Source organism: Anomalospiza imberbis, chromosome 1 (genome assembly GCF_031753505.1).
Source record: "Anomalospiza imberbis isolate Cuckoo-Finch-1a 21T00152 chromosome 1, ASM3175350v1, whole genome shotgun sequence".
Taxonomy (NCBI): Eukaryota; Metazoa; Chordata; class Aves; order Passeriformes; family Viduidae; genus Anomalospiza; species Anomalospiza imberbis.
Window position 1 is genome coordinate 49,814,630 of NC_089681.1, and position 25,602 is coordinate 49,840,231.

General features: G+C 39.3%; 1 protein-coding gene across 7 annotated transcripts in view; it reads right to left on the minus strand.

Moving 5' to 3' along the window:
* DLGAP1 (DLG associated protein 1) overlaps positions 1 to 19,263 on the minus strand; it is a 404,716-nt gene extending 385,453 nt beyond the window's left edge. For all 7 annotated transcript variants that reach the window (XM_068191544.1, XM_068191537.1, XM_068191551.1 and 4 more), the window contains exon 1: positions 18,907 to 19,263. The gene's annotated coding sequence lies outside the window, so the exon portion shown is untranslated. The remainder of the gene's footprint in view (positions 1 to 18,906) is intronic.
* Between the last annotated feature and the right edge of the window lie 6,339 nt (positions 19,264 to 25,602).

The following is a 25,602-nucleotide window of genomic DNA, read 5'->3' on the forward strand; positions in this document are numbered from 1 at the left end:
AAGCAATACAGCTGTAATAGCATGAAGCACAGAAAAAACTCCAGGGAACTTGGTTAATTTTTATGAAACCCAATCAGACAGAAATTCTGTGAAGTTTTGTGTAACAGGAGACTGGCTCTTACTAAAGTGAGATGGGGATGTAAATTTGGTTTTACACCTCAAAGTCCTAGCATGCAAAGACATCACTGAAGACGTAGTTTTATACTGATCAAAGAAGTATGCAACTTTCCTTCTACCTCTTACTTGTAGGACACCTGAGAGAAGAAAATATTAATAATATGATTGTCTTGCTGGCCTCCATGGAGAGCCCATGACCTCCATGGAGAGCCATGAACGGTGTCATACATATGTGAAAATACCTGTACAATGTATTTTGTTGTGGTCAAGAAGATTTTTAGGAAGATAAAATATATTCTAAGTATTAGCCTAAATAATCCAAGAATGTAAGGTTCAGTGAGTACAGCCTGACATTAATTAATCACCTATATTGATTATTAAATAGATTGATCTTTTGTCTGACTATATAAATGCATACCTATAACATAATTTGTTTGATTTGGGAATTTTTACTCACTTATAATTTCACACAGGAGGGATATTAAAGGGCAAAACTGGTTTTCTACAAGAAGTTAACAATATCAATCTTTGGAGATGGTACTGCAATGACATGAACATTAACTACAAATAGAGAAAATCTACAGATAGTGTGGAAAACATCAAAGAAAACAGAATTTGGCCTCCATTCTTGCCCCCTCTCATGTACCAAAGGGAGATGAAAATCATAAGTTACCTTTGAGCACCACCACAGAAACACATGGAGTTGCATGAACATTCCATTTAGTTTTGTGATTCAACATAATCCCAAAAATATCCAGAGGCCTGCAGATATTGAGACAGCATTTGTCTATCTGTATGTGGGTTTTGTAACTTTTATTTATATATATATATGTGTGTGTGTGCAAATTCGCAGCATAAACTGAAGTTATGAAATTTGCATAATTCACTTTGCTCACGACAAAATTTCAGGTCATCGAATAAGAAGTGAATTTAGAGGATCACTAAAATCAGATAAAAGTCATGGAGTTTACTTATTGCATTTGCATTATGAGTGGCATACTATTGTCCTTATTATAGAATCATGACTTACTTGTATATCTGCATGCAGTCTGAGCCCAGGGCTGCTTCCCCAAATGAGTAGCATATCTGAGACCAGCTCCCATCCTGACATTTCATCCACTAATTCATAAGATAAATTGAACTTCTCTTGCTAGCTCTGAGGAAAAGATCTTTCAGGAGTATGCCTCAGGAGTGTAAGAAACCTAAATCTTCATACTCAAAGCGAGAGAAAGAAAAGAACTAATGAGCTACCAAATGCAATGGTCCCAGTGCAGCCCCCTCTGGTCACAGTGGCGCACAATAAAAGACATGTTGTTCTCATGGGCTTTAACCCAGGCCACAGCTTCCAACACAACTCCACATTACCAAGTCTAAAAAGTCACCGGATACAAACCACATCAACAACACAAAAATGGTTTCCAACAGTCAAATGCTTTAGATAAGAACAGTCCTGTCAAATAATTGATATCATGCATTTGTAGGAAAAAATACCACTTTTTTTCTTGATTTGATTCTGCATGCAGTAGATACAAACCCCAAGTCACTATCCTTCTTAAAGCATTCTTGAAAAAAGGTCTACAGGAACAATTGTGAGACATAAGCATTTCAAATGGAAGAAAAGTTGGAATCCACTGAATATCAACAAATCTTTCAAGTTCCATACACATCAGTTTTTCCTCAAGCCTTATCATTACACAGTTACTGTAATAAACCATTTTCCTATACTAGTTCCAAATGCATTTTTTCCATCTTATCATTTGCCTAAAAAGGATCTGAAAATAGGTCATAATTTCCATGCAGTTGCTTAACATGCAGGAATTTTCACCCAATATTTTTGCAAAAGTCTTTTGTAACTATATGAAGGACACAGGAGTATTAAATATTCAAAGTTTATTTTGATGTAAAATGAACAGAGTTAACTTGTTCATGGTCCTTAAAAGATGTGATTATGAAAGAACAATAGTTTCAATGCCACAAAGAAACCACGAAAATGATCACAAAGGCACTTGATTTGGGTCTGTTTGAAATCCATGTTAGGATCTGTCAAATTACATTAAATTTATATTATTTGCTGAAGCTTAAAATCCATTTATTATCATCAAGAGTATAGTTTAATCCTCTGTAAAATCAGTTTATAACCAAATAATGCTGTTAAAATATGAGATTATTAATGTAGCATTGTAACATCAAGGAAAACAAGCAATGCTGACTTCCTTCTTTGCAATGTGCCACACCCACAGTTAATAGAAACAGCCTCCGAGCTCTGTCAGAAATGAGATGCTTCTGTAAGGCACTCAAATAAATGACAGATCAAAAAGCCGTAATTAACTGGACAAGAACTGGTTCTTCTTTGGAACAGCTATTTCAGTTGTATTAGGCATATTTAATGGGTTATCTGCCACAGGAGAAAGAGACCCATATCCTCTCCTGCACCACAGAACACACAAATCCAAGTAAAGCCTAAAGAAAAAGACCTAATTAAATCTTTTCTCTGAGGGACAGCAACACCTCCTGAATTGTCAGCTGAGCAGGAGTATTCTTCCTCAAGCTATTGCTTCTATGATGCAGTACTAATGCAGAATAAAGGGATAAGCATTAAAAATATCCCTAAGCACAATTTCCCACATACCACGTACAAGGTTCCAGAGCTTTTCAACTGAGAACATGGGAAATATTATTTTACAGATAGCACTAGTATTAGCTGAAGACACTGAAATACACAGGGTGTTTGGTGTCACCATTACAAGAGTATTTTAGTTGTGAATACGATTTGAGAAATATGGTGATACTGAGGATGAATAACGTTTATATGGGGTGGGAAAGAAAAGCAAGTTTAATATTAGCCATTGAATAAACTGTACTCTCTACCAAGAGGCCTCTAAAATGTGAGCAACATACATAATTTTTGTCCAAAGAATTGCAATGGAAAATAAAAGCAAAAATAATAAAAAAAAATTACATTCTGTTTGTGTGAAAACAATCTCATTACTCATCCTATATAAAGAAGCTGATGTTAGATTACATTTTATTTCATTGCACTAAGAAGCACACATCTGATCAAATCAAGTTAATGAATGTTTCTGTTCAACTACTAACAAAGATTAAAGGAAAACTTTAAATTCTTTAAAACCATTTCAAGCAGATTTCAAATACATATTTACTAAAACAAAACCATAGAAAATTAATTAAATATTAAAAAAGACATTTTTAACTGAGAAGATAAGGAAATATATAAAGAGATGAAACTACCAGCATGAACTTAAGATAGCACTGTTTTAAGAACACGAGAGTTTTAGGAGGAATTAAAATGAAAAGATCATAATTTGGCATCAGAAAGCTAAAGAATGGAGGCTGTATCAGCTGATAATGAATATATTTGCCATATTCAAGTCCAGTATACATCACAGCAAGCAGTTTAGCTGATTTCTTATCCTTTTGGGCATGGTTGCAGTTTCTCCAATAAAATTCCACAAAGAAACAGCAGTATTTAGTAAAGAGGGAATCCATTCATTGAACATTCTCTAGAATTACAAGTGCTTCCTGTCACAAGGCCAGTTTACTTCCAATAATGTGGAAATCCCTGTGCAGTTTTCTGTTGGTATATCAAGGACTATACATCTCTACATTGTACATCTCTAAAGCAAAATCTCCTCTGTTGTCGGGAATACTTAATGGGATATAAAACTGAGCACATCAGTTGATTTGTAAGGTCACATTCACCTACCTAACAGTGCTTTTCCAAACAGCTATGTCATCTTTTCCCCAAACAAGCCTAATTAATTGCTTTTGCACTAGGATCTCAATTTCTCGGCTCACTGCCATGAGAAGTTTTTTTTCTGAAAAGTCCTGGTAACTCCTGTTAACAACAACTCAAAATTGCCCTTCCTGGCCAAGTTTCTCCGGCTCCTATGTCCATCAAAGCACTTTTCAGTTCTTCCTCTGGATTCAAGTTTCTTGTGAGTCGTTAGAACCTTCCACTCCTGAACTATAGACTGTAGACTGTCCTTGAAAGCAGCTCCGTATCAGCGGCAGGCTCTGCACAGTCGAGTCATCCATGATACCCTATCAACAAGTTCTTGGTAAAAAAATTTCCTCTAAGAACAGGAAATCCACCTTAGATGGAAATGGGCTGCATGTCTTCAGACCCAGCTACTGCCACAGACAGACTGGTCTTGGTTCAGATTTAATCATCTAACTAATTCAAATATAAAATGTGAAATAATCTGAGTTACAAATGAACTGAAAATGCCTCAGTTGTTCAGAGTTGTTAAACTTTTTTAGAAGGGCAGCTGAGATACATCTGAGCAAATGAGTTTTAAAAAAAAGTTTTGTTGAAGTTAAATTCTTAAAAATGTCTCACTGAACAGGTACCGCTCCCATTTTTAAAAATAGGGCAACAGGGTTATTCTGGCTCGAAAGGAATAAAACTTACAAAAAGGTGGCCTTAGAAATCTGCTGTTTCATCTCACCCAACAGAAGTACATTAATAGTTGAAATAAATCTTGTCTTTTTACCCCAGTCCCACAGAACATGCTCCACCTGCAACAGACATCGAACACACCTGAATCTGCAGATGATTAAGAGATTTTGTCATTCCTTATTGCTGCTCAGTGGAGCACTACTACATGAATGCTAAAAATGAGATTAAAATGTACTGTTTCCAGTGGCTTCTATCCTCCATCCATGCTTAATGGAAAACATGACAGATAATGCAGAAAAAGGACAGTAAGAATCATGGTGCCCACAGAACTAACATGAGTCAAGATGAGGAGACAAAGTAGTCAGGCTAGGGGAGACAGATGAGACAGGGGCAGGGAGATATGCAGTCATTGAAGTGTATTTCATTCCAGAACTTGGAGTGGAGCCCAGGAAACCAAAGTCTCAACCCCTCCTCTGCTGTCAGCTAGTACTTACAAAAGCTAATTGCAAAGCTCGTCTCACAGATTTGCAGCTGGACACAAAAAAGGGCAACAGTCCTCTACAGTAACTCATTCCTTCACCATTCCAAGAGTCAGACCACACTGTACTATAGTTCTTAACTTCTGGCAATCTCGTATCCCTACTGTGAGACCATTAAAAAAAAAAAGTCGTTCTGTTAAGTTTAAAAAATACATTACTTAATACCATAAAAATGTTACAAGATTGAAAGTGTTGGAAAAAAATTTAATTCAGTGCAGAATGAATGAAATATTCACATACTGCAATTGTTCCTATATACATTACAGCACACAACTGGAGAATGTCTCTGTTCATTTGCAACCCTAGGTAATTAACACATGGCCCATATAAACATGTATGTCAGCATCAATTCGGTTTTCTTTCTTCAACTGTGAAAGAAAGCTTCAGCCAAATGTAAAGGTTGCAATACAAAGAAAACAGTCTTCTGATCTGGGCTGAATGGAAAACAATGCAAGGAGAAAAAAAAGCAGAGTTGGGTCAGATGTGCATCCAGACAATCCCTATCTGCTGCTCCAGCATTCCGCTATGCAATTTGTAGCATTACATCCAGTTCTTTTTCCCCCCATTCTTTCTTAATATGCCTCATATACCAGGATGCCCACAGTCAGCAATGAGTGCCAGAGCTGCTTTAAAAGGTGAGGAAGACTGTGAGGTTCACTGGGAAGCATTGTAAGCTCTCATCCCTCAGGGCTACGTTGAATGTCACTGTCACCCTTAGGGAGATAAGCAATATTAACTCAGGGATTCTGAGTATTAATTGCATGCATCTCTACAAAACCTGTTACTATAGGGAAATGTTTTGAACCTCCAGAATGCCAAAGATTTTCCACCATAGTTCTATCAAGTTGCTGTTATTTCCTGATTTGGATTTATTCACAGTTAGTAATCAGGATTTTCCTCACACATTACATTTCCTGAATAGTGAAGTTTCTCTCTGCAAGCTCAGTCTAGTGAATGTCAAAGCATAGAACCCTGATGAAATGTTAAACAAAGCAAGAGATAGGCATTGACCCACAAAGCAGACATGCAGCATCATTTAACAGGCTTATGGACAAAATGTATTTCTGAAATATTTCAGCGAGCATCTGCATAAAGCTGACTGTTGATGGGAACTAAAGCTGACAAAGGCATAACATAAAAATGCATCCGTGATCTTACCCTGTATGTACTTAAAGTAACAGCCCATCATGGTATAATTATCATATATTACTAATGGAATATTAATCAAACATTCATTACTCTAATTAGAAAGCTTGACTCGAAAAGCAGCCTGACTTCTCACCTCTGAAACTGTAATTGACACACAAATGAATTTGATAGTCTTGACAACTATGAATCCTTAGTGGGAGAAATAATGTCTTTATCTTCCAACATTTAGCTTAACTGCCAGTTTCCATCCTCTGTATGTAAAATTCAAGTCAGCTTAGAGGATCTTATGCACTACTTCGACCTCTATTAAGTACTACACATATATCTAACATGAGACAGAGATAAAACCTAGGCTATGTGCAGGTTTACCAAGTGGGGATTAAGCTTTTCTTTGAAAGAAACCTGGCATATCTGTCTACAATGTAAAAAGTGAAACCTGAAGAAGGATTTCAGTTATCCATGCACAGTCACACTTTTGAACTTGTATAGCCTTTTTTTGTCCCTTCAAAAGTGTCATTTTTGTGCACATACAAATGTCTAAACCCCCACAAATATTAATCACATACAAAAGAGACCTAGTAGCAGTATAAAGTCTGCCTTTCAAACGATTAACGTGGAAAAGCAAAGCATTTAGGAGATAAGATTCTGAAGTGCCAATATCCCAGCAGGTCTCAAAATTAAAAAAAAAAAAAAAAAAGATGTGATCTTTGTGCTCATGTATTGACACAATCCAATGCCTGCTTAAGGAAATGACAGATATTACACTCACAGTGTGAGCCACAGGCTTCAGTGAAGAGCAGATCAGGCTTCTATGGATTATTCTAGCTATGCTCAATCATGAGACACTTTTAACAATAAAAATTATGCGTGTATACATTAGAGGCTTCACCAGGCTATGCTGGATTATGCACAGGGTTCTCTTTACACACCTTGCTGAAGGTGTTGAAATCTGGAGCCATTTAAGTCTGCTTGACATTTCAAAGTGTGTTCTGATTTTGCCCAATCTAAGATCATAGAATATCTCAAGTTGGAAGGGACCAATAAAGATCATCAAGACCAACTCCGTGCAGGACTACCTGAAACTAAACCCTATACCTAAGAGCTTTGTCCACAAGATCCTTGAACTCTGACAAGCACAAAAGATACAACTCTGCCAGAAAAAAAATTGCAGTAATGTTTGACCTTACGGGACAGTTGGAAAGGTTATTATAAATTGAAATTCAGACTGTTGAACAAATAAAAAGGAGAATTAATTATAATTTAGAACTACAAGCATATTTTAATCTGTCTTGACTTCATCTACTAGGTAATTATTTAGGGAATATGCAGCATGTTACAATTTTTTCAGGACCGTAACTTTTTTTTCAATGTTCTGGTTCCACAGTACTGTGCTATTTTCACTTGTATTACCAGATATGGCCAGGAAGTAGGAAAAGTCTATTTATCGTATCTGAAGCAGGAAATGCATTTGCAACTGATGTTATAAATAAAAGTGTAAATATTTGCAAATATAAAAGCATAAGTTTAAATTGTTTAATCTTTGTCCTTGGTTATACATCTTCATCATGTCATAAAATTAATTCAAATTATGTGTTCACTTGCCACAAAGTGTGCAAGGAAAACTCTGAAATTATCTGTACTACTTCAGTGTGATGTGATTTTCTGTTATGTAAAACAATTTTCCTATGAACTCATTTCTCCTTGCTAAACTCAGACTCATTACTGCCAAATAAATAATGACAATGTTTGTACTGCAACAGGGATGGCAATATTGTATAGGTCACCAAGGAGGAGACAGAGAACACATCTCATGTATTACTGTGTCCTGACCTCCACAAATGATTTGCCAGCTGTGATACGCATTAAGACATTTCATACACACATTCTGCTCTTGCTTTACTCATGGACTATTCTGAGGCTTCATGTGCTATGTAGTAAACCTTAGGGTCCTAAAATTCAAATTCATTCCTTAATTGGCTAAGGAAACTATTGTTAAGTGAAGAACTTCAGTTTTCTGTAGGTTTGTTTTGGGGTTTTTTGGTTGTCTGTCTTTTCTTCCCTTCAGTTGCTGTATGTTCCACTATCCAGATACTTAACTTCTACCCCTCTCTTCCTCAACAAAACCCCAAAACCCAAACAGTCCAGAGTGAGGCAAATTAAAAAAAATCTTCAAATAGTAGATGCTGAAAAAAAGAAATTACTTAAGAAACACAGGTCTTAATTTGGCTTTATGTTACTCACATTTCCACCTACTGGAATCTAGCATTAAGTCAAATCCATTCCTGCTTTCATCCCACTTACCTCCCTGTAAACATACCGGTCACAAACCCAGTTTTCTGCACCTTGCATTGACTGAAATAAACTCTACTGCAAATACATTTGTGTTTTCTGTTGATGCTATACAGTTGGTGCATAAAGAGGAACAAGATCTGGTCTATTAGATCTGATCTCTATTTAGATAAAATACAGAGTTTTGAGGGTTTTTTTCCCCAATGTTTTTTGTTCAGTATATATTTTGTTTAATTACACCTTTATTGGCACAAGCAGAATTAGTTAGAAGTAGTTATTAGATAAAACATGACTAATTTCATCCTACTTTCAAAAAGTATTTGACCTAGCAATAAATACAAAAAAATTAATCCTACTTAAAATATCTCCATGCAAACTCTAAGAAAATGCTTAACGAAATAACCAATAATACTACATTTTCCACACTTAATTTTCCAGCACACACATAAACTTAGCTCCAGAGAGACTCCACTGAATTCATTTACTTACTTTAGGTGGTATATTGTAATGATAATAAGGGAATCTATTAAAAAAGGACTACATGATTAGGCTCCATAAAATTGTGGGCAACAACCCGTGACTAAGCTGCAAATTCAAAGGGGGAAGCAAAATGATTTTTGAAAAATTATTTATCTATTTTAAACAGATAAGATGTGCAGCACACGTACTGATCAACGTATTTAAACATTTTCTTTCTAATACTGTAGCTTAACTTTTTCCAACACAAAACACACAGCAGGCAGCTTAGCTTAATAAAAAAATCATATTACAGTTAAACAGACTGGAAAGTGACTGAGTATTTGGGTTACACACAGGTTTAGTATCAGATGTTGGGAGGACCCAGTTTGGCTCCAGCATGATTTGTCATAGAAATTCAACTGGATCAAGAACTGTTCTTGTCCTCTTGACTGATGAATTAAACATAAAGATTGTTTAAATAGTATGTGCTGAAAAATGTACCTTTTTACCCCTCCGAAAATACATATAAACAAAATAAATGTAATTTTTTCAAGACTCTCAGTATCATACAAAGCATGCTTTCAGCTTTGAGTAATAAATCACTACACAAACATAAAGCAATTTGTTTGCATCCACTAAAATAGAATGAATCATATCCATGACACCAAATTGTAGTAATAAATTACTGAGCTCTGCTAGTACTGGTAAAAGCATTATCATATTAGATTTTCCAATTCAGATCTATTATAGGCATCTTGTATTTATTTATTCAGCCATATAACATGGTACGCTAAAGAACATATTGGCTATGTACACTGTGGAAGGCACGTGTCTGCCTGCATCAATACTATTTCCTTCACCAAGAATACAGGGTGCTTACTATTATAAAAAAAATGAGTGCAGTGTAACTGTGCCACTGGTGTCCCCAAAATTCTGGCCAGTCACCATGACTGTGCAGAAAAACTATCTAATAACACACCCACTGAGTGACTACTCCTGAGAAGTAGACTTGTGACAATTGAGTCTGTCCTGTGTGCAGTCAAGTGAGCACCACCATAGGTCTGACTGACCTGGGCTTTGTGTGCTGCTGCTGACTTAACACACCAGGTCTATAAATTCGTGTTCTCCAGGCCACCTGATGACAACAGCTAAGTGGCCTCTTCAATCCTGAGATGTGAGTGAGGAGTGCACTCACTGCCTTCAACACCTTCCAGAAAGGAATTCACCTTTCCTCCTTGAAGTTCTCATTGCTTCCACCACACAGGTAACAAAAACTCTTTAAAGTGTCCCACGTGCCTGAACAGCTAATCTTGGCTTCTCTTCAGCCTTCCCTACAAAACCAAAGAGCAGGGAGAGATCAACATCAATAGTAAGGAAGTTTAAATGCAACTCACTCACTTGTGTTATCCATGTGGTTGAGTAAAAAAAAAAAAATCCCTATCAAAAATCAGTCCAGACTTAAACCTAAATTCAAAGCATATGTGAGCCTGAAGAGGTACTCCACATTTATCAAGCATATTGCTAACGTGGGCAGTAGCTGCCATGAGCTGGATATGGCAGGAAAGAGGAGTTCAGAACAGTTTATGGTTAGACTAAACGCTAAGGTAAAACCATCAGATAAAACTGAAATAATTTATGTTCTACAGTAACACAAGGTTCGCGTGTACACACAAAACCACAGTCAACACAATGTTCATATTTTAATACAAAACAGTAAAAAAGTACCAAACAAAATTTCTCAAAACCAGGACACTGCCTCATTCAGCATCTGTTCAAACCCATGCATAAATCAGCTGCAAGGACTCTGTATGCTAACAAAGCCAGAAAGGCTAAACTAGATCTGGCAAACCCATTAATTAATTAATTAATTATACCACAAATAATCAAAGATTCCAGTTCTATATAAAAACAAACAAACAAGAATCACAGTTGAATCAAGAAAAAAAATCCACAAACAATTTATTCATCAATATCTCTTAATTTGCAATAAAGTAAAATACTGGGGTTTTCTGCAGTATCCTCAGGTTAAAGCATTTTTTCTTTCATCAGGGAAACACTGCACAGAGATCCCTGGGAACTGTGCATAGACCACTGGCAGCTTTTGTTCTGAATTATGTAGTATGTTAAATATGAAAATAAACTTTAGCATGACATCATTACAAAATAAAAATATTTAAGCTTTTAAGCAAATAACATTTACATTTGTAGACTTTTCTATCTACTAGTTTCTCTATTCTTAAAGAGACTGCAAGTCCTTGGGAAAATGGACCAGTTACTTTTGGTCCTACAGCAGGTCAAAGCAAACAACAGACGAAGTTAAATACTAAAAACAAGTTAAGAGTTTCTATAAATGTGCAAAGTATGCTAGAAAAATTGATTACTGGAAAATTTTCTTCTCATTGTATACAAAATTTCTTTTTAGTTCCAAAAGAAACTGAAATGAGCACTGAGATGAAAGTTCATCTTTCTCTCACTATGCTTTGCTGTTTGTTGTCATAGAAGGACCAGAAATTTAGAATAAAGAAATACGATGCAACTCATTTCTCCTAAGTCCTGTAGAAGTGCTGTGACCCTTGAGTAATTTCTTAAAAAATATTTGAGTCTTCAGAAGGGCTCTACACGTGTAACACACACTAATGTTGCTGCTGCATTTCAGCATTTTTTCACATTAAAGAAACCCCTCTAATGTGGGTCTGACCAACTGGTGCTCAACATTTAACATCTCATAGAGGGCAGGCAGCCTGCTCCTGCAGTTCATGCTCAAAATGCCAGTCAGCATAACGAGCAAAGGATCAGGTCAAGCACTTTAGTATACTCTCATATTTTGCCTCCATTCTGTCAAAAACATCCTCTGGAAAGAAATTCAACATAACACATTAATTATTTTGCAGCATACTGCACTGACTTTAGAAATACCTCATGTGCTACCTGCTTTGTAAATGACTAAAGTACTTGAATACTGCAGAACGTCCTCGTATTTAGCTTTTGTTCATATATAATGCTGCTGTATGACTCTTCCTGCAAAACACAGCATGAAGATTCCCAGTGGGGACATTTATATCATGGTATAGAGATTAGATCAACATACAAATGATTATGGAAGTCAGCCCACACACCACCACAGTACGAAAAGAAACACCATATAGATTTGCAGGTTACACCGAAACTCCCACTAACATTTCTACCCAAGGTGAAGTGAATGCTTGTCAACTACCATGCCACTGCAACTCTGTAAAGGACATTCCACAGAAATTGAAACAGCTCAACAAAGAATGTCATATTTGAAGTAGTTGTGATGGACCAAAAAACTCAAAAACAAAACAAAACGAAAGATGCAACCATAATTTTTACACAAATATGTTTGTAGTATTTCAGGAATTAAAAATTTTTATTTTTCCTGAGCTAACAGGACAGTCAGTTGGTTTGAATACCATTCAGTAGTCTCTCCTAGTGCAGTATTAGTAGTTGTTGGGTATTTTTTTTTGTTGTTGTTGTTGCTAAGAAAAGAAACCTGCTCTGGTTCTTTTTCCAAGGAAGAGCAAGATCCAAATGTGTGAGAAAAAGGTTTCATCTCCAGTTTATAATTCCACTTGAGTTTATTTTTTCATGTAGATATCCGTATCATAATTTTTAAGAAATCCACCTAAACAGACATTGCATCTTTTCTTCTAGAGTATTTGATTTCATACAATGATATATGATACTTCTCAAAGTATCACTGGTCTAGTAATCACTAGCTCTACTTTGCTGCTGTTATAAAAGGACAGATGCTGTCTGAATATTTGGGATATTTTCCTTGGAAAATAATTTTAATCATCTTCTCAAATAATTACATTTTATGGTTGTACAGTTCTTCCACGAATGGAATTGTAGAATTACCATTCATTTTTTAATCTAAATTATTTTGACGATGTTTGCAATACTTAATTTATATGAAATAACAATAAATTCTCCTAATTCTACCTCCTTCATTCCTTCCTTGATGAGTTTTTCTTCTTTTAATTCTACTTTGCCATCCCATTGCCACTAAAAAGGTCCATTGGGATACTCACCAATATTATTTACAAAACTGTATATCAATTTGGCAGTAAGCACTTATCTGCAAGTAATGATCTGTTAGAAGGAACACTGAGGTATATCACAGAACCACACAATAGTCTGGGTTGGAAGGGACCTTAAAGGTTATTAATTTCACTCCCCATCTTGGGAATGCACACTTTCCAATAGATCAGATTGCTCAGACCCAGTCCTATGGTATGTTCTTAGAAAATGGGATTTGATAATGGAATTTAGTGATGTTCTAACATACAGTCACACACAAAAAAAAAAAAAAGAAAAAAAAAAGTAAAGAGAGAGAAGCAAAACCCTGCAACATTATGGAGGTAAACCAGATGCAAGAACAGTTGACACCTTTAAAGAACTAAACCATGCCCTGAGCATTATGCCCAACCAATAGATAGCCAGAAGACACAGACTGATGACAACAAAGGATCTCTGAAGCCCATGTGAAACACTTGCTCCAATGCAGTTCCAGCACCACAGAACCAGAAGCTGCATTCCTCTATGAACCACAAAATGAAGGCAATCCTATGTGAATGGTATGCTACAGGGACTTCAAAATTCTTCCTGCTGCAGGATGGAAAGAAGATAAGAGATTCTCACACAGTTTGGATATTTGAGGGACATGTTGCATCCATGGAGCATGCTGACTCTCAATACTTCTGACTGGACAAAGGCAACAGCACACTGTCTCTTGACCAGTTATAAATGAAAAGATACAGTTGAGACCACTACCACAAAGATACCTTGACTTCATGTCCACCCCTCTTTAAGTTTTTTCTTCCTTTTTCTTTTTTCCCCTGATGACAAGACAAAAGAAATACACAGAGCAGTAGTGAGAAAGCAATTCTCAGTGTAGACTTTCAATGCTGGATGCACACTTCTAAAACTGAAGTTACCATGACAAAGGTAGGTGAGACTGCCAATCATTGTCTCTTACTGTTATTGACCTCCAGTCAGATGCATTATCCTGTTCCACCTGCACAACTAAACAGACACATGGGAAGAAAGTGTGAACAAGCACAGAATTAGCAACTGTAGTCACAGTCAGGAAGCTGGCTGAAAAAACTACTCCCTTCTTTTGAAAAATTAATTCAGCTACCATCCTGTCAGCACATTCCTTGGAATACCTTCAGCGAGGATGTACACCCAGAACAATTAATAGGCTTTCAAGCACAATTGATGGACAAAGTTTTTGGGGATCCTCACCCTCTTATTTCCTTTTTCCATAACAGAAAAAAAAAAAAATCAAGAAATCCTTGACTTGGTCCAGCAGAGTCAACACATCAGGATATTAAGATGCTGAAACCGGTAAGATGTTGCAGGTCAACTCAAGCTACTGCAACCTACATTCAAAATTAACCCACAAAGCTTAAAAAAGCACCTTCTAGGTATAGGACACCATCTGTAACTACTGAGATCTTTATTATGATCTGAGTTATGAGCTGATGACACATGCGCTTGTCACCTGAACCATAGCATCTGAGGTTCAAAGCCTGGATCTAGGCATCTAGATGTACATTACCTTCACACAGACAGAAGTTAATTTCTCAAATCCCTAGTTTCCTTAGCATAAGAAATCAGAAGATGAAGAACCTCCTTAGTTAAAGGTGAAGCTAAATTTTCAAAAAGAGGGAAACAACTGGAATGAGTAACATTCATTGAAATGCCATCAATACAGGGACAGGGCATCAGGCAACAAGAGATCAGAAATTGCTCATAGACAAAGGCTAAAGAAAAAGATTCACAGGCAACTATTTACAAATGGCTTTTACCTAGCCAGAAGACACTGGAGAGATGCATAAAGTCAAATTTACTTGGAAAGCCAGATTATGAATTTACTAGCTGCTATCATTATGGTTTCTTGAGCAGATTTTCAAATGGCACAGGAAAGCCTTTAAGAAACACAGAGATACAGAAAAGCAGAAATACACTGTGTGATTTCAAAGCACTGAAAAGTGTTTCTACAGACAATCTGCCAACTAGACAGTTTAAGAAGGACAAAGTCAGCATCAGCATCTGTCTTCCAATTAGAGAGCCACAAATGACATATTGCTCAGTGACAAATGATGACTGCTGTCTTATATTAAGATGGTTGCTTTAGCAGATGTTTTCAAATTATCCCAAGATATGTTACAGGGAAAGGCAAAAGAGCTGGAAATATGCCCAGAGAGACCTGGTGCACCAGCAGCCTAAGGGAGTCACTTGGTATCCTCTCATGAGATCGTAGCCTCAAAAACTGAGTACAGAAAGGAGAATGGAAATAGAAAATATGTTACATTCCTTGGTGAAAGTTTTAAGTATTGACTACAGGATCATCTAGAATAAAATGTGTTCACTTTATCTCAACTTCAAAAGAGAGACAGTCTAAGTAGACAGTTCTTCAAAGAGAAAGGGGAAAAAAACTCCCAGCGATTGCCCCAGAAAGAGTTGTTCCATATTGCTGCTCTGTAACGACAGAGTTAAGCAAAATAAAGGCTTTCTATGCTGAACATCTTTAAACAGTAACACCAGTATCACATCTCACATACTGACTGAAAAAAAATTAAACTCAGCCCTGCTCCCAGGTGAGAAGAAGTAGACTGCTTTTACTGCTATGAAACATCTAAAACTCCAAAACAGCACAGACAAATAAAGGGGAAAAGGAGATGAACACACTTTATTCTAAAGAGGACTAACAAGTAAGGTTCGGTCAGCTATTACACAGATTTAGAGACAAGACAGGTCCTCAAAACAAAAATCTGATGGGGAAAACAAGCCATTTCCCAAAATTCCACAGTAAAATCATATAGGTACAGAAGCACTTAAATATAATGCAAGCAGAAGGGAGGATTAGGGCAGGGAGAAACACAGAAGCTGTGCTCATCCAGCATAGCATCATTCTCACTCCGGAAGTACGAGGCACCAGTAAAAGCACACCCCAGGAGGCAAAATAACCACAGAGAGGAAGGTGCCAATGAATGCTGCTACAAGTTAAGGAATGGGTAGGCATCTGGTCTTGACCTATGGTGAGGGAGAAAATCCTCTCTCTCTCTCTCGTTACCATGGAGATCCACTTTTCAGGTTTCTTTGGATGAGCTTTACGCACAAGCACAAAATTTGGCATAAGAGAACAAGTATTAATTACGTGCCCCTGACAAAAATAGCTTTCTTAAATCTTGAGAGATAATACAACTGAGGCAGTAAAAATTAAGTTTGGTTACAGAGATTCAGGGTTGAATAAACTATCTCACTTTAAAGTACCTTTAAATCTCATCTACTTAAAATGACAATGCCAGTCTCAGGGCATTGCATCTGTCTCTCACAATTTGGGTGAAAATTTTAGTTACTGTGTAGTATGAGATCAGGGTGAAGAAGACAATGGAAAAATTTCATGGAGTCTTCCTCGGTGTGGGATTACCTTCATTTATTACACTATCTCATTAATTATTTATGCAGTTCTTTTTGTATTTCCAGGTGGAAACATCACTAGCCAGAGCTGCACTGAGATGGACCACCTTTACAGAAAGACCATTGCAAGGCTTAACACACACAGATTACATTGATATGCTTTCGAGAGTTAATCCCACAAGAGACAGACAGAATGAGCCTTGAATTAAACTATACAGAGTTATGGTGAAGTAAAAGAAAACTTTAAATCAGAAGGATATACACACACACACATATATATATAATGAAACACACTTTAAAGTACTTGATAAGCTCTCTAATAAACAGCATATTTTGCTCCCGTATGTTTTACTTATTTCATACTAATTTAAATAGTTACCTAATTGAAATACATAACTTAGTTATCTAATTTATAGTTATCTGAAATATGCAGTATCAGACAGACAAGTAAGCTGTAACAGAAGAAAACAAGGAATTGTGCTGTTGCCATTAACTATTCATAGTTTTCATGTAATCATTATTATCAGCAGCAATTTGATCTTCAAATATATATCATATTTGTTTTTCAATATGCACTCTTTAGATTTCTGGACCTCTTGGATCAGTGAACAATGCTCAAACTCACAATGTCTCTTAAGGGAGGCGAAATGCCTTAAGCATCTACACTGGACCCACACAGGAGTAGAAATTAGTGTTGCCTTTTTAAAGGTGCATTAACACTGAAATACAGTCCGATACAACAAGCTGTGTATACACCATGCCTGCAAGCACACATACCTTTCACTTGTAAGTAGGCTATAAGTTAAAGAACTACTTTCTTTTTTTCTTTTTTTTTTTTTTTGAATAACCAACTTTGTATGCTGTCCACTACAGTTGTCACGGATTTTGCTTCTCTTACTATTCTCTCTCTTTTTTTTTTTTTTTTGGCTTTCTGTCTTTAACCACATATTTAGGTACCACTGACAGGTATAGAAAACAACATGAATGAGATGTGATTAACCAAAAATCAATCATGTGCGAAACCAAAGCACTTAAATATTACTACTGGTTTTTTTTCCTCCGAGATCAAATAAAACTATCAGCTTCCTTCAGAAACAAGCACAGTGTAGCCGTTTCCTTGCCGGCATCCTGAGCCGGGTTTAGAAACAGCAAGAAAGGGGAAAAAAAAAAAAAAAGTCGTAATTACATAACGGACCTTCTAAATGCCTCGCTTCCCGGCGGAGGAGGAACGGGGGGCCAGCGGCAGCCGGGGCCAGTCCGCTCCAGCACCTACAGGGCGAGGAGCGGCAGTGCCGGTCCCACTGCCCGGGAGGTGATGGGCACCGGCAGGGCAGAGGGATGCCAGCCCTTCCCGGGAGGCGCTTTAACCTCCGCCCCGGGGGCTGCCCATGCTATTCCCCGCTAAACGCCCACACCTGAGCCGCGCCGGAGCCGTCCTGCGGAAGGGGGACGCCTGCCCGGGGCGTGCTGCCCGGCATGACCGCCCCCTCCCCGCAGCGGGGGAGCTCCGCTGCCCGAGCGGCCCGGGAGGGCAGGCTCCGCAGCACCGCCTCCCTCCTGTCCCCTGCCGGCTTGAAGCGCACACCCAGGCACCCGCGCCTCTGGGGATGGAAGTCTGGATTGGAGTCCGTGCGAGTCTGGCGGGACGCGGTCCCCTCGGCGGGGCTGCGCCGGACCTCTCGGATCCACGGGATCCCGCAACACGCGGGCTTCGCCGAGGGGGGAGGCAAATATTCACCCCGCTATCCTTGTCCTGCCGGGGAGGGACGCGGGACAAACTCGGCCCCAGCAAGTGCCGACAACTATTTACAGAGCCGCGCGAGGCTGCGGGGGCCGGCGGGGCAGGACCCGGCGCGGCCGATGTCCCCGCGCTTGCCCGCAGGCTCCCCGGGGAAGGGGGCGCTCCCCCGGGCAAAGAAGAACGGCAGTCCACGGCGGCTGGCAAAATCCCCGCAGATGGGGGGATAGTGCCCCGCAACGCAAGGCCACCTAAGAATTACTCATTTGAATGATGCAGCAAACGGGAAGGGGGAACACGACACGGGGACGACGACGAGTCCTCCCGTTGCCACCCTCCAGCCCCGATTAATAAATAATGCCCAGGTTCCGTGCCAGGGGAAGCGCTCTCCTCTTCCGCGCAGGCAGCAATTAATAGCCAGCCTCCTCCCGCGAAACCCTTGGCTAAGCTCTCCCGCACGCTCGCACCCGCGGTGCCAAGTGCGAGCAGCACAATAGCGGGGAACCTCTCTACCTCGCAGCCCGGGGAAGAGAGAGGAGTGGGGGCTGGCGAAGCCAAACCTCTCGCGGCAAAACCCGATCCCCCGACCGCGAAGAGTCGGGGAGCGGCGGCCGCGGCAGCCGCCGGCGCGGCGGGAGGGCAGGCAAGGCAGGCAAGCTGCCCGGCGAGCCGAGGGCGTACCGCGCAGCACGCCGCTAACACCATCACCCCTCCGTATCGTCAGCAAACAGCACGCCCGCATTTACCTTTTCCTGCCCGCCGTCCGTCAGTCAGGCGTTTGAGGGAGAGAAGGAGGAAGGGAAGGAAGGGAGAAGAAAGAGACAGGGAAATACAGAGAGCGAAGAGGCGGCTGCTAATCCCCGTGTAGAAAGACTTCCAGCAGCAGAAGCAGCAGCAGCATGCGTGTGTGCGTGCCCGGAGTGAAGCACAGCCCTCCTGGCGATGCACCGGCGCTGGCACCCAAGTGCTGTCATGTGCGTGTCTCGGTGTGTGTACCCATGGCAAAAAAAAAGAAAAAAAAAATTGAAAAAAAGAGAAAAAGATAGACGGGGGGAGACTCGTCAGTCACACGCCCGGCTGTGCACTGCTGGGGGGGGTGAGGAGGAGGAGCCCAGCGCTCCTCAGCCCAACCACCGAAGGAGCAGCTCTCTTACTACGGCGGCGGCCGGGCTGCCCCTCCGCGCCAGCCCCGCACGCCCAGCTGCCCTTCCCGCCCGCTCCCAAGGACATGCCTTCGGCAAAGACCCTCAGGGCCTCCGTCCCAGGAGACTCCGTTGCACCCCGGGCTACCCGAGCCCTGAGGAAAGCAGCTGAAAAAACCCCCCACGTTTCTGCCCCAAAAATGCCTCCCTGACGCATCCCCTGGGCAGCGAGGATGCCCCGCGCGGGACTGGGATGTGGCGCCCTCCCAGGGGTCCCAGCTGAGCCGGGGAGGACGGGGGCAGTGGGAGAGGCGGCGGCGTTTCCCCGGGGGTGCTGCTGTGGGCGGGGGCGCGACAGACGGACCCCCCAAAGCACGCCGGTCGCCCGCTGTCCTTGCGTGGGGCGCCCGGCGGCACCGCTGTGGATCGGGGGGCGCGGGGGCTGCGGGTGCGGAGCGTCTGTGAGAGCTGCAGGTGTGACTATAAATGTTTGTGGTAGCGAGTATGGAAAGTGAAAAAGGCTGTGCTCATCCAGGCCACGGTGCGGGCACCCGGATCCTCGCGTGATCCACGGACACTTAAATTTCAGCCAGGGTGTATGACTTACTAAAAGGTGTTTGAACAGTGGTTCAAATCACTTATCTGCTAAATCGTAAATACTATATCCATCATTTGGCTCTATACTGGCATATATGCATATAAATGGGATTTTGACATAAAATTTACAAAATAGCTAGAACAGAATATGAGCTAACAGAATGCTCATATTATTCTTATTGTCCTAAATTTGCTAGTGAGTCATACCAGCAAGTTTCAAGATGTGATTTCTTTAAGACTCAAACAAGGAAAAGTTAGTGAGAAATGTACTCGATATTTTATTTTTTGTACCAAAAAAGTAATACATATGGACTAGAAGATAATATTAGTCATAGAAAAAGATTTGTTATATGACAAGCATGAAAAAAAAATTGGTGGGGATATCAGGTGTGCTGTTTATACTATTGTTTTTTGTTGTTTGTAATGGACAAGGCAGACGAAATATCTCAGGGGTAATAAAAGGAGGAAAGGATGAAGTGTTATTGATGTTTTTAATTACAAGTGTAGGTTGTATCTACAGGCTGCATAAGATAGGAAATTCTGATTTGTTGATAATTATGTTAATTAGCAAGTAGTCAGCCAACTGAGTGGGGAGAAAATTGGTCAGTCTATTTTAAAATAATTCTTGAGGGTTTTTTTAACTTGTAGGTGTAATAGGTGGTGTAAAGAGGAAATCACTGAAAAGACTCTCCATCGTGTTAGAATTTAGCCACTGACAATAAAATATTTTGAGTCTTCCAAGAAGTCCTGCAATAAAATAAAAAAGAGTAAATTTGTTGTTACTAAATTGTATAAATCAAGTCAGCATGACATTGCTAAACCAAATTGCACCCTAAAGCCATATAATTAGTTTGTTTTTTATAAAATAAAGGTACACATACTCTCTTAGTTCCTAAACTGAAACACAGATGCTGAACCTGAGCTAACTCAGATAAATAAGCTAAAGAGGGTTCATTATTTTACTTCAGGGTTTGTACACACAGCACTATCCTATGCTTTTCTGTCTTCACAAGAATTTTTTGACTTGTCATCATAAACTGTGTTTATGTCAGTTTCAAATCTGGCATAATCTGTTGTTTAAAATATAATGGTGTGTGAGGACCTAATTTGTAGAGTTTATGTGATTGCTATGTAATTACGTGAAGATTTAGCCTGCCTTCCATAGGCATGTGAAGTTAAAAAGCAGAGTTAGTCATGTTATGTCCGATAGTTTATTAAAATTTATGCCAAACTGGTTGATTATACTAGTTAGTAGAACTAGGTAGTCATGAAAACAGAGAACACATTTTTAGACTTCATCCAAACTGCCAAAATTAAGTAGACCAAATTTTCTTTGAAGAGTGAAGAGTAAGAAGGAAAGAGGAAATATTTGTGTATAAAATCATCTGATCTCAAAGTAAATGCCAGCATGAAGATTTTTGTTCCTTTTTTAACTTGCACTCTCTAATGTGAATGTAAATAATTTAGTGAATTATCTGGATCCCCCTTGTTTGCCTGACTTCAATCTAGCTGGGCTAAGGAGAGGGAAATCTTGTTATAATTCTCTCCTTATAGTTCTAGAGGAGTCTTCATCCTGGAGAAATAAGAAGTTCAAGCTGTTTTACACAATGATGTAGATGGTCCTTGTGAGATACTAATTATTTTGATTTTAGGCCTAACACTTGTCTGTACTAGAAGCCCCAGTATTCCTGGGTGTCTCAGAAGATGTGCAGTTTGGGGGCAAGATTTCCAAGAGGGGAACAAAGATTCTTCTCCTGGCTCTGTGAGATATGGCACACACAAACAAAACTGAGAAGAGGCTGTGAAGCAGAGGTTTTCAGGAAGGACAGTAAATTAATGGAAGTGAACAAGAAACAAGAAAGTAAAGCCTGAAAAAAAAAAGTTCCAAAATAGGTTTTAGATTAGAAAAGTAGGAATCAGAAAGGAAACTTTTTAAATGGCCTGAGGAAATGAGATAATTCAGTATGAATATCTTCAACCGTCTGCAGTTTGTCAAGTGACCCCATGTGCAAAAGCCCTTGCACTATATACTCACAGTTTGATCTCTTTCTTCTTTGGAGGAAGTTATCTTTGCTTTTAGTGACAGTGAAAGAAGTCATTATGACTGTCATTACTGCACAATTAAACTATACACACGCTTAAATTAACTCCTTCAATAAGCTGATATTTACCACACTGCAAAATTTTCAGTCTGAAAATAGAGTGAGTTTTTGTGTATCGCTGCCCTCTACTGGAGAGAAGGTCAGAACCGCTCCATCAGGTCTCAGTGTGAAGCCGTACAGCCATGGTAGCTGCTGGTGGCCCTCGTTTTTTGGTGACTCACCTTTCTACGACCGAGGTGTAAAGGTGTGAAGATCTGGGTTGCCAGCATCCATAAAAAGATTTCCTTTTCCACAAGAGTTCAAAGAATTGACCATGCAATTTTATGTCTGCAATTTGTTGAGAGAGACAAAATTATGACCAAGCAATGGTTGCAATTTTTAGGATGTGTATTTTCCATTAAGTTCTGTGAAAGAGTCATCTGAATTCATTGTAGATATGCTGAAAATTTTGATCAATATTGCTTTGGTACATATCTGCCTATAGCTTTGTAGATAACCTCATCATTTTTCATGTCTAAATACTTTGGTTCACTCTCCTTTGCTTTACAATGTAATTGCCCTCCATCCCTTCTCCTGTCTCACCTTTCATGCCTCTATACTTGCCTTTTGCGATCTATATCAATACTGCCTCAGTACCTCATTTTTGTTATATTTTATTTTCATTTTCTTCCCAGGCTGGGCATTAGCAGAACAACGGAAACATAGAGAGCACAGCTGTGATATTCTCTCAGTTCGTCAGTGTTTCATTTCATCCACCTACTCTCACAACAACCCATACACATCCAGAGCAGTTTCTGTTGGAATGCACTGAGTTTTCCAGCTGTCTGGGCACATGCATCGCCAAGGCACTGTGAGAACTGTGAAGGATGAGGCCTGGTCAGAGCATACAGGAAAGAAAGTTTCACTATCAAACTCAAAATATGTCTTCTATGCAGAAGATGCTAGCAATTTCTGTGTTCATTTTTAGCTTTGCCACATGTGGGTCAAGTTTACAAAGAGGAAGATCAGATGCATGCTCTTCTCATTCTCTTGTAGCATCAGTTATTGCTTCAAGTCAAAAAGACATTCTGACCATGGCTGTGAGGGTAGAATCAGAATCATTTAGATTGGAAAAAACCTCTGATATCATTGAGTTCTCCCTCTGACTGATCACCACCTTGTCAACTAGACTGTGACATTAGGTCCCATGTCCAACAGCTTCTTCAACAACTCCAGGAATGGTGACTCTACCACTTCCCTGAGCAGTTTGTTCTGATGTTGAGCTACCCTTTCCGTGAAGAAAGTCCTCCTGATGTCAAACCTGAATTTCCCCTGGCACAGTTTGCAGCCATGTCCTCTCATCCTGTCATGGGTTGCCTGGGAGAAGAGGCTGACCCCCAGCTGCCCACACCCTCCTTCCAGGCAGTTGTAGAGAGAGAGAGATAAGGTCCCCCAGAGCCTCCTTTTCTCCAGGCTGAACACCCCCAGATCCCTCAGCCACTTATAAGACTTGTGCTCTGGGCCCTTCACCAGCTTCGTTGCCCTTCTCTGGACTTCCTCCAACACCCCAATGTTTTAAAATTTTGTACAATATGGGCAAAGTAACAGTTTTAGTGGCTTCTACAGCTAACCTGATTAATGGCTGAGCCATTCAGCCTAAAAAAATCGGCTTTCTTTTCCTTCTCTGAGTACCCCAAAGCAGACATCTGCCTAGAAAATTTAATTGTAAATATTTTTACTCTCCTAATGTTTTAAATGTCTTTTGCTGAAAAGATTTACTATCCACCACAGCCATTGTAGGTCTGTTAGTTGTATTTTACTGGGCAGCACTGAAGATATTGTTGTCCTAGGTAGATAAATTTTGTGGGTTGTCTCATTTTATGTTACCTAATTAGTTGCTATGAAAACCACAGCAGTAAATTTTTTCCCCAATCCTAATGGCTTACATGAAGAAATTAATAAGGCATGGCATAGAGTGGTTGTTCCCAGAGAGTGACTCCTAAATGACAAGTGTCCTTGAAGGGAAAGGTAATCAGGCATCAGCTCACCTTGTAGATCCACACTGACTATTAACTGGCCAGTTAAAGATGGATGATAAAGCAATGTACATATTTTTTATGATTTAGAAGCAAGACAAGTACTTTGTTGAAGGTTCTATTCTTGTGATCTTTAGGCTATCAAAAACACAATTCCACAAAACCTGCGACTTTCAACCTTTCTCAGGAAATAAGTTGTCTTGAGTGGCTTCTCAGTGGGGTCATTCTTTTGAAAGATGTAAGATAGAAAATTTGAGTATGCCATCCTTCCCCTGCACAAAAAATATCTTTGTTTAGAATTAGAAACAAGCAAGCTGCTGTGACAAGCAAGATACCAGAATGTATTTCAGTGGTATCAAAAGCAATGTTAAGAATAAGCATAAAGAGAGAGGAGGGAAAATTGGTTCAAACCAATAAACCCATGAAATTCCCTCGCTAGAATGAAAATAGTTTTTCAGATATTGAAAGCCCTGGGAGAATGGCAAAGTGCAGATTAGTTTCTAAACATATGCAGCAAGGAAATACATTCAATTTCTTAATTAAGAAAGGCCTTAATAACTTACGATATCATGCTTTTTAAGTATGAGCATATAATGCTAAAATGAAGTGCAATACAAAGGGAGTATTTTTGCTTCTTTGACAGAAAAGTAGGGAAACAGCGAAAGCCTTGTAAGAACTTTCTGTGAATGAGAAGACTAATAATCATATAGAAAATTGTCTCTAACTTAAGATTTTATATGAGATATTTTTAGATAAAAATATTTTACCTCTACATTAATTTCAGGCAGCACAAATAGCACAAAGCAATCAGAGCTATCTGAATACTACCATGACTAGTTTGTGAGAAACCATCATTCTGTGCTGGGTCAGATGGGAAAACTCCTTTCTTACAAGAGGTAAATGTGGAAGATACTTCTTTTCTGCTCAGACCAACTGCACATCAAAAAGCTCACAACAGTCAACTGAGCATCAAATTGAGACCATTACTTCATTTTCCTAGTGATACTATCATTTCAAATATTGTTGAAGATAAAAGACTTTTCTAAGCAATGCTTTCCATAAATAAAAAATAATTTAATCTCATATAAAATGAGGCATGATGGGAAAAAGAAAACATTGCTTCCATTTTGCAGGTAGAAAATTGAGTATTGATACAAGCAGAAACAAGTGCTGGACTCCTATATATTCTGGTTTTAGATTTAACAGTAGGGTTATAATTGCATCTACCTTGGTCTGTTTCAGCCACTGAAAGATTTTTAAAACAGAGGCCTTCACATAAAGCGCTAGTGTCCTGGAGAGAAGTCCTAAAAACATTCAGCAGGGCTTTCTGATACGACAAATCCACTCCCTCCCTCTCCTTAAATGGCTGGATGTAAAAGAGTGATAGCTAGATTTGTCCAGATTTAATGTTGTGCAATAATCTTGTCATTTGTACAGAAAAAGGAGAGGGGAGATGGCAATTGTCTGCCTTAGTAGGTCTATTCCAGGATGAAAGAAATTGAGCATAAAATGTGCAATAAAGCAGATGGAAAGACATCCAAAGCTTTGGAGATGAAATTGTTCATTCTTTTCTGCAGTTTGTACTT